General features: G+C 45.0%; 1 non-coding gene across 1 annotated transcript in view; it reads right to left on the reverse strand.

Annotated features, from left to right (window-relative positions):
- LOC125501619 overlaps positions 1-1,649 on the reverse strand; it is a 1,914-nt gene extending 265 nt beyond the window's left edge. The window contains exon 1 of the ribosomal RNA XR_007279199.1: positions 1-1,649. This exon is cut by the window's left edge and continues 265 nt beyond it. This is a non-coding gene — a ribosomal RNA (small subunit ribosomal RNA).
- Positions 1,650-10,000: the final 8,351 nt, after the last annotated feature.

Here is a 10,000-nt window from a genome sequence, read left to right on the forward strand (position 1 = left end):
GCACGAAGGAGGTTCAGCGGGTTACCCGGGCCTTTCGGCCAGGGAAGACACGCTGATTCCTTCAGTGTAGCGCGCGTGCGGCCCAGAACATCTAAGGGCATCACAGACCTGTTATTGCTCAATCTCGTGCGGCTAGAAGCCGCCTGTCCCTCTAAGAAGATTTATTTGTACGCCGGTAGTAAAAACCTCCCGACCGAAGCCGGGGGCCTTCGAGATACCGGAAAGTACGCCTATTTAGCAGGCTAGAGTCTCGTTCGTTATCGGAATTAACCAGACAAATCGCTCCACCAACTAAGAACGGCCATGCACCACCACCCACCGAATCAAGAAAGAGCTCTCAATCTGTCAATCCTTCCGGTGTCCGGGCCTGGTGAGGTTTCCCGTGTTGAGTCAAATTAAGCCGCAGGCTCCACTCCTGGTGGTGCCCTTCCGTCAATTCCTTTAAGTTTCAGCTTTGCAACCATACTTCCCCCGGAACCCAAAAGCTTTGGTTTCCCGGAAGCTGCCCGCCGAGTCATCGGAGGAACTTCGGCGGATCGCTAGCTGGCATCGTTTATGGTTAGAACTAGGGCGGTATCTGATCGCCTTCGAACCTCTAACTTTCGTTCTTGATTAAAGAAAACATTTTTGGCAAATGCTTTCGCTTCTGTCCGTCTTGCGACGATCCAAGAATTTCACCTCTAACGTCGCAATACGAATGCCCCCATCTGTTCCTATTAATCATTACCTCGGGGTTCCGAAAACCAACAAAATAGAACCGAGGTCCTATTCCATTATTCCATGCACACAGTATTCAGGCGAAAATAGCCTGCTTTAAGCACTCTAATTTGTTCAAAGTAAACGTACCGGCCCACCTCGACACTCAATGAAGAGCACCGCGATGGGATATTAGTTGGGCCGCCCCGAAAGGCTAAGCCCACCGGTAGGACGTCCCACAATCATGCCAGTTAAACACCGCGAGCGGTGAACCGACAGCGTGGGACACAGATTCAACTACGAGCTTTTTAACCGCAACAACTTTAATATACGCTATTGGAGCTGGAATTACCGCGGCTGCTGGCACCAGACTTGCCCTCCAATTGATCCTCGTTAAAGGATTTAAAGTGTACTCATTCCGATTACGGGGCCTCGGATGAGTCCCGTATCGTTATTTTTCGTCACTACCTCCCCGTGCCGGGAGTGGGTAATTTGCGCGCCTGCTGCCTTCCTTGGATGTGGTAGCCGTTTCTCAGGCTCCCTCTCCGGAATCGAACCCTGATTCCCCGTTACCCGTTACAACCATGGTAGGCGCAGAACCTACCATCGACAGTTGATAAGGCAGACATTTGAAAGATGCGTCGCCGGTACCAAGACCGTGCGATCAGCCCAAAGTTATTCAGAGTCACCAAAGTAAACGGCGGACAGGACGAACCCGCCACCGATTGGTTTTGATCTAATAAAAGCATTCCTCCCATCTCTGGTCGGAACTCTGTTTGCATGTATTAGCTCTAGAATTACCACAGTTATCCAAGTAAATGTGGGTACGATCTAAGAAACCATAACTGATTTAATGAGCCATTCGCGGTTTCACCTTAATATGGCTTGCACTGAGACATGCATGGCTTAATCTTTGAGACAAGCATATGACTACTGGCAGGATCAACCAGGGAGCTTTGTGTTATTGGTAGCTCTTTTCGTGTGTTGCCCCATGCCGCCGAGTCTTTGCCCGGTCGGCCACACGTTTTAATATAATATGTATATCTGGTACCGCACAACTTGTGTACGCGTACTAGCGCTCAGAGCGCTCTGTTCGACTTTGTGTTTCCTCGGGTGAAGACAATTTTTGTCGACTCCCCGGTGCAAATCGTTCGAATTATCCTTCTCGTATCCTTCGGCTAGATTGCAAGCGTCGGGAGTACGATTGGAAATCAATGTGTACCGTCTGCGAACAGACTGTGATACGCACGGAATGTGGCGAGTTGATGCCTCTGTTCGACTGCTTCCCTCGACTTGCGAGAGAAGACTTTCTGGTCACCGCATAAAGGGCCATTCGGTCTTAGACACCGACCCGCGGTTATGTAGTGTCGACGATTCAAATTGAATCATATTTTCTAGACGGAGCGAAGAACTCGCCCCTGCGAAACGTGAGCGCTCGGAAAAACTTTGAACTCGTGAGAGTGGTTCTTACCGGAACGAAACGAACGCCTGTGGTGCGAATCTCCGCTCAGACGAAAAATTTTCAAAATTCGAAAAAAATTTTTGTCTGCGTGTTCGTGACACGGTGAGGACGAAACCATAGCCCCGACAACAAACCCGCAAAGGAATGTCGAGATACGGGCCGAAACAAGTCGAAAGTTCCGAAACCCGAGGACTAGGTGCCGACCGACCGGTCGAGACCGCTCGGTGCATGAAGTATCAACGGTGCCGCTCGGACGTCGGAGCCGGCCGGTCATAACACGTGTTCCTTATGGGGCAAAACAGCAACGCGACCTGAAAAATTTGGCAGTACGTTGGAACTTAGTTCCATGCGAGAATCGTTGGGACTTTGAAAATTTTTCGATCCAACGAGTGATGCGCGACTCTTTCGGACTTTGGAAATTTTTCGTTCCAACGAGTGATGCGCGACTCTTTCGGACTTTGAAAATTTTTCGATCCAACGAGTGATGCGCGACTCTTTCGGACTTTGAAAATTTTTCGTTCCAACGAGTGATGCGCGACTCTTTCGGACTTTGAAAATTTTTCGATCCAACGAGTGATGCGCGACTCTTTCGGACTTTGAAAATTTTTCGATCCAACGAGTGATGCGCGACTCTTTCGGACTTTGAAAATTTTTCGATCCAACGAGTGATGCGCGACTCTTTCGGACTTTGAAAATTTTTCGTTCCAACGAGTGATGCGCGACTCTTTCGGACTTTGAAAATTTTTCGATCCAACGAGTGATGCGCGACTCTTTCGGACTTTGAAAATTTTTCGATCCAACGAGTGATGCGCGACTCTTTCGGACTTTGAAAATTTTTCGATCCAACGAGTGATGCGCGACTCTTTCGGACTTTGAAAATTTTTCGATCCAACGAGTGATGCGCGACTCTTTCGGACTTTGAAAATTTTTCGATCCAACGAGTGATGCGCGACTCTTTCGGACTTTGAAAATTTTTCGATCCAACGAGTGATGCGCGACTCTTTCGGACTTTGAAAATTTTTCGATCCAACGAGTGATGCGCGACTCTTTCGGACTTTGAAAATTTTTCGTTCCAACGAGTGATGCGCGACTCTTTCGGACTTTGAAAATTTTTCGATCCAACGAGTGATGCGCGACTCTTTCGGACTTTGAAAATTTTTCGTTTCAACGAGTGATGCGCGACTCTTTCGGACTTTGAAAATTTTTCGATCCAACGAGTGATGCGCGACTCTTTCGGACTTTGAAAATTTTTCGATCCAACGAGTGATGCGCGACTCTTTCGGACTTTGAAAATTTTTCGATCCAACGAGTGATGCGCGACTCTTTCGGACTTTGAAAATTTTTCGGACTTTGAAAATTTTTCGATCCAACGAGTGATGCGCGACTCTTTCGGACTTTGAAAATTTTTCGATCCAACGAGTGATGCGCGACTCTTTCGGACTTTGAAAATTTTTCGTTCCAACGAGTGATGCGCGACTTTTTCGGACTTTGAAAATTTTTCGATCCAACGAGTGATGCGCGACTCTTTCGGACTTTGAAAATTTTTCGATCCAACGAGTGATGCGCGACTCTTTCGGACTTTGAAAATTTTTCGATCCAACGAGTGATGCGCGACTCTTTCGGACTTTGAAAATTTTTCGATCCAACGAGTGATGCGCGACTCTTTCGGACTTTGAAAATTTTTCGTTCCAACGAGTGATGCGCGACTCTTTCGGACTTTGAAAATTTTTCGATCCAACGAGTGATGCGCGACTCTTTCGGACTTTGAAAATTTTTCGATCCAACGAGTGATGCGCGACTCTTTCGGACTTTGAAAATTTTTCGATCCAACGAGTGATGCGCGACTCTTTCGGACTTTGAAAATTTTTCGATCCAACGAGTGATGCGCGACTCTTTCGGACTTTGAAAATTTTTCGATCCAACGAGTGATGCGCGACTCTTTCGGACTTTGAAAATTTTTCGATCCAACGAGTGATGCGCGACTCTTGCGGACTTTGAAAATTTTTCGATCCAACGAGTGATGCGCGACTCTTTCGGACTTTGAAAATTTTTCGATCCAACGAGTGATGCGCGACTCTTTCGGACTTTGAAAATTTTTCGTTCCAACGAGTGATGCGCGACTCTTTCGGACTTTGAAAATTTTTCGATCCAACGAGTGATGCGCGACTCTTTCGGACTTTGAAAATTTTTCGTTCCAACGAGTGATGCGCGACTCTTTCGGACTTTGAAAATTTTTCGATCCAACGAGTGATGCGCGACTCTTTCGGACTTTGAAAATTTTTCGTTTCAACGAGTGATGCGCGACTCTTTCGGACTTTGAAAATTTTTCGATCCAACGAGTGATGCGCGACTCTTTCGGACTTTGAAAATTTTTCGATCCAACGAGTGATGCGCGACTCTTTCGGACTTTGAAAATTTTTCGATCCAACGAGTGATGCGCGACTCTTTCGGACTTTGAAAATTTTTCGGACTTTGAAAATTTTTCGATCCAACGAGTGATGCGCGACTCTTTCGGACTTTGAAAATTTTTCGATCCAACGAGTGATGCGCGACTCTTTCGGACTTTGAAAATTTTTCGTTCCAACGAGTGATGCGCGACTCTTTCGGACTTTGAAAATTTTTCGATCCAACGAGTGATGCGCGACTCTTTCGGACTTTGAAAATTTTTCGATCCAACGAGTGATGCGCGACTCTTTCGGACTTTGAAAATTTTTCGATCCAACGAGTGATGCGCGACTCTTTCGGACTTTGAAAATTTTTCGATCCAACGAGTGATGCGCGACTCTTTCGGACTTTGAAAATTTTTCGATCCAACGAGTGATGCGCGACTCTTTCGGACTTTGAAAATTTTTCGATCCAACGAGTGATGCGCGACTCTTTCGGACTTTGAAAATTTTTCGGACTTTGAAAATTTTTCGATCCAACGAGTGATGCGCGACTCTTTCGGACTTTGAAAATTTTTCGATCCAACGAGTGATGCGCGACTCTTTCGGACTTTGAAAATTTTTCGATCCAACGAGTGATGCGCGACTCTTTCGGACTTTGAAGATTTTTCGATCCAACGAGTGATGCGCGACTCTTTCGGACTTTGAAAATTTTTCGATCCAACGAGTGATGCGCGACTCTTTCGGACTTTGAAAATTTTTCGTTTCAACGAGTGATGCGCGACTCTTTCGGACTTTGAAAATTTTTCGATCCAACGAGTGATGCGCGACTCTTTCGGACTTTGAAAATTTTTCGATCCAACGAGTGATGCGCGACTCTTGCGGACTTTGAAAATTTTTCGATCCAACGAGTGATGCGCGACTCTTTCGGACTTTGAAGATTTTTCGATCCATTGAGTGATGCGCGACTCTTTCGGACTTTGAAAATTTTTCGATCCAACGAGTGATGCGCGACTCTTTCGGACTTTGAAAATTTTTCGTTTCAACGAGTGATGCGCGACTCTTTCGGACTTTGAAAATTTTTCGATCCAACGAGTGATGCGCGACTCTTTCGGACTTTGAAAATTTTTCGATCCAACGAGTGATGCGCGACTCTTTCGGACTTCGAAAATTTTTCGATCCATTGAGTGATGCGCGACTCTTTCGGACTTTGAAAATTTTTCGATCCAACGAGTGATGCGCGACTCTTTCGGACTTTGAAAATTTTTCGATCCAACGAGTGATGCGCGACTCTTTCGGACTTTGAAAATTTTTCGTTCCAACGAGTGATGCGCGACTTTTTCGGACTTTGAAAATTTTTCGATCCAACGAGTGATGCGCGACTCTTTCGGACTTTGAAAATTTTTCGATCCAACGAGTGATGCGCGACTCTTTCGGACTTTGAAAATTTTTCGTTCCAACGAGTGATGCGCGACTCTTTCGGACTTTGAAAATTTTTCGATCCAACGAGTGATGCGCGACTCTTTCGGACTTTGAAAATTTTTCGATCCAACGAGTGATGCGCGACTCTTTCGGACTTTGAAAATTTTTCGATCCAACGAGTGATGCGCGACTCTTTCGGACTTTGAAAATTTTTCGATCCAACGAGTGATGCGCGACTCTTTCGGACTTTGAAAATTTTTCGATCCAACGAGTGATGCGCGACTCTTTCGGACTTTGAAAATTTTTCGATCCAACGAGTGATGCGCGACTCTTTCGGACTTTGAAAATTTTTCGGACTTTGAAAATTTTTCGATCCAACGAGTGATGCGCGACTCTTTCGGACTTTGAAAATTTTTCGATCCAACGAGTGATGCGCGACTCTTTCGGACTTTGAAAATTTTTCGATCCAACGAGTGATGCGCGACTCTTTCGGACTTTGAAGATTTTTCGATCCATTGAGTGATGCGCGACTCTTTCGGACTTTGAAAATTTTTCGATCCAACGAGTGATGCGCGACTCTTTCGGACTTTGAAAATTTTTCGATCCAACGAGTGATGCGCGACTCTTTCGGACTTTGAAAATTTTTCGATCCAACGAGTGATGCGCGACTCTTTCGGACTTTGAAAATTTTTCGGACTTTGAAAATTTTTCGATCCAACGAGTGATGCGCGACTCTTTCGGACTTTGAAAATTTTTCGATCCAACGAGTGATGCGCGACTCTTTCGGACTTTGAAAATTTTTCGTTCCAACGAGTGATGCGCGACTCTTTCGGACTTTGAAAATTTTTCGATCCAACGAGTGATGCGCGACTCTTTCGGACTTTGAAAATTTTTCGATCCAACGAGTGATGCGCGACTCTTTCGGACTTTGAAAATTTTTCGATCCAACGAGTGATGCGCGACTCTTTCGGACTTTGAAAATTTTTCGATCCAACGAGTGATGCGCGACTCTTTCGGACTTTGAAAATTTTTCGATCCAACGAGTGATGCGCGACTCTTTCGGACTTTGAAAATTTTTCGATCCAACGAGTGATGCGCGACTCTTTCGGACTTTGAAAATTTTTCGGACTTTGAAAATTTTTCGATCCAACGAGTGATGCGCGACTCTTTCGGACTTTGAAAATTTTTCGATCCAACGAGTGATGCGCGACTCTTTCGGACTTTGAAAATTTTTCGATCCAACGAGTGATGCGCGACTCTTTCGGACTTTGAAGATTTTTCGATCCATTGAGTGATGCGCGACTCTTTCGGACTTTGAAAATTTTTCGATCCAACGAGTGATGCGCGACTCTTTCGGACTTTGAAAATTTTTCGTTTCAACGAGTGATGCGCGACTCTTTCGGACTTTGAAAATTTTTCGATCCAACGAGTGATGCGCGACTCTTTCGGACTTTGAAAATTTTTCGATCCAACGAGTGATGCGCGACTCTTGCGGACTTTGAAAATTTTTCGATCCAACGAGTGATGCGCGACTCTTTCGGACTTTGAAGATTTTTCGATCCATTGAGTGATGCGCGACTCTTTCGGACTTTGAAAATTTTTCGATCCAACGAGTGATGCGCGACTCTTTCGGACTTTGAAAATTTTTCGTTTCAACGAGTGATGCGCGACTCTTTCGGACTTTGAAAATTTTTCGATCCAACGAGTGATGCGCGACTCTTTCGGACTTTGAAAATTTTTCGATCCAACGAGTGATGCGCGACTCTTTCGGACTTTGAAAATTTTTCGATCCAACGAGTGATGCGCGACTCTTTCGGACTTTGAAAATTTTTCGGACTTTGAAAATTTTTCGTTCCAACGAGTGATGCGCGACTTTTTCGGACTTTGAAAATTTTTCGATCCAACGAGTGATGCGCGACTCTTTCGGACTTTGAAAATTTTTCGATCCAACGAGTGATGCGCGACTCTTTCGGACTTTGAAAATTTTTCGATCCAACGAGTGATGCGCGACTCTTTCGGACTTTGAAAATTTTTCGATCCAACGAGTGATGCGCGACTCTTGCGGACTTTGAAAATTTTTCGATCCAACGAGTGATGCGCGACTCTTTCGGACTTTGAAAATTTTTCGTTCCAACGAGTGATGCGCGACTCTTTCGGACTTTGAAAATTTTTCGATCCAACGAGTGATGCGCGACTCTTTCGGACTTTGAAAATTTTTCGATCCAACGAGTGATGCGCGACTCTTTCGGACTTTGAAAATTTTTCGATCCAACGAGTGATGCGCGACTCTTTCGGACTTTGAAAATTTTTCGATCCAACGAGTGATGCGCGACTCTTTCGGACTTCGAAAATTTTTCGATCCATTGAGTGATGCGCGACTCTTTCGGACTTTGAAAATTTTTCGATCCAACGAGTGATGCGCGACTCTTTCGGACTTTGAAAATTTTTCGATCCAACGAGTGATGCGCGACTCTTTCGGACTTTGAAAATTTTTCGTTCCAACGAGTGATGCGCGACTTTTTCGGACTTTGAAAATTTTTCGATCCAACGAGTGATGCGCGACTCTTTCGGACTTTGAAAATTTTTCGATCCAACGAGTGATGCGCGACTCTTTCGGACTTTGAAAATTTTTCGATCCAACGAGTGATGCGCGACTCTTTCGGACTTTGAAAATTTTTCGATCCAACGAGTGATGCGCGACTCTTGCGGACTTTGAAAATTTTTCGATCCAACGAGTGATGCGCGACTCTTTCGGACTTTGAAAATTTTTCGTTCCAACGAGTGATGCGCGACTCTTTCGGACTTTGAAAATTTTTCGATCCAACGAGTGATGCGCGACTCTTTCGGACTTTGAAAATTTTTCGATCCAACGAGTGATGCGCGACTCTTTCGGACTTTGAAAATTTTTCGATCCAACGAGTGATGCGCGACTCTTTCGGACTTTGAAAATTTTTCGATCCAACGAGTGATGCGCGACTCTTGCGGACTTTGAAAATTTTTCGATCCAACGAGTGATGCGCGACTCTTTCGGACTTTGAAAATTTTTCGTTTCAACGAGTGATGCGCGACTCTTTCGGACTTTGAAAATTTTTCGATCCAACGAGTGATGCGCGACTCTTTCGGACTTTGAAAATTTTTCGATCCAACGAGTGATGCGCGACTCTTTCGGACTTTGAAAATTTTTCGATCCAACGAGTGATGCGCGACTCTTTCGGACTTTGAAAATTTTTCGATCCAACGAGTGATGCGCGACTCTTTCGGACTTTGAAAATTTTTCGTTCCAACGAGTGATGCGCGACTCTTTCGGACTTTGAAAATTTTTCGATCCAACGAGTGATGCGCGACTCTTTCGGACTTTGAAAATTTTTCGATCCAACGAGTGATGCGCGACTCTTTCGGACTTTGAAAATTTTTCGATCCAACGAGTGATGCGCGACTCTTTCGGACTTTGAAAATTTTTCGGACTTTGAAAATTTTTCGATCCAACGAGTGATGCGCGACTCTTTCGGACTTTGAAAATTTTTCGATCCAACGAGTGATGCGCGACTCTTGCGGACTTTGAAAATTTTTCGATCCAACGAGTGATGCGCGACTCTTTCGGACTTTGAAAATTTTTCGATCCAACGAGTGATGCGCGACTCTTGCGGACTTTGAAAATTTTTCGATCCAACGAGTGATGCGCGACTCTTTCGGACTTTGAAAATTTTTCGATCCAACGAGTGATGCGCGACTCTTTCGGACTTTGAAAATTTTTCGATCCAACGAGTGATGCGCGACTCTTTCGGACTTTGAAAATTTTTCGTTCCAACGAGTGATGCGCGACTCTTTCGGACTTTGAAAATTTTTCGATCCAACGAGTGATGCGCGACTCTATCGGACTTTGAAAATTTTTCGATCCAACGAGTGATGCGCGACTCTTGCGGACTTTGAAAATTTTTCGATCCAACGAGTGATGCGCGACTCTTTCGGACTTTGAAAATTTTTCGGACTTTGAAAATTTTTCGATCCAACGAGTGATGCGCGACTCTTTCGGACT

This window comes from Athalia rosae, chromosome 6 (genome assembly GCF_917208135.1).
Source record: "Athalia rosae chromosome 6, iyAthRosa1.1, whole genome shotgun sequence".
NCBI classification, from domain to species: Eukaryota; Metazoa; Arthropoda; class Insecta; order Hymenoptera; family Athaliidae; genus Athalia; species Athalia rosae.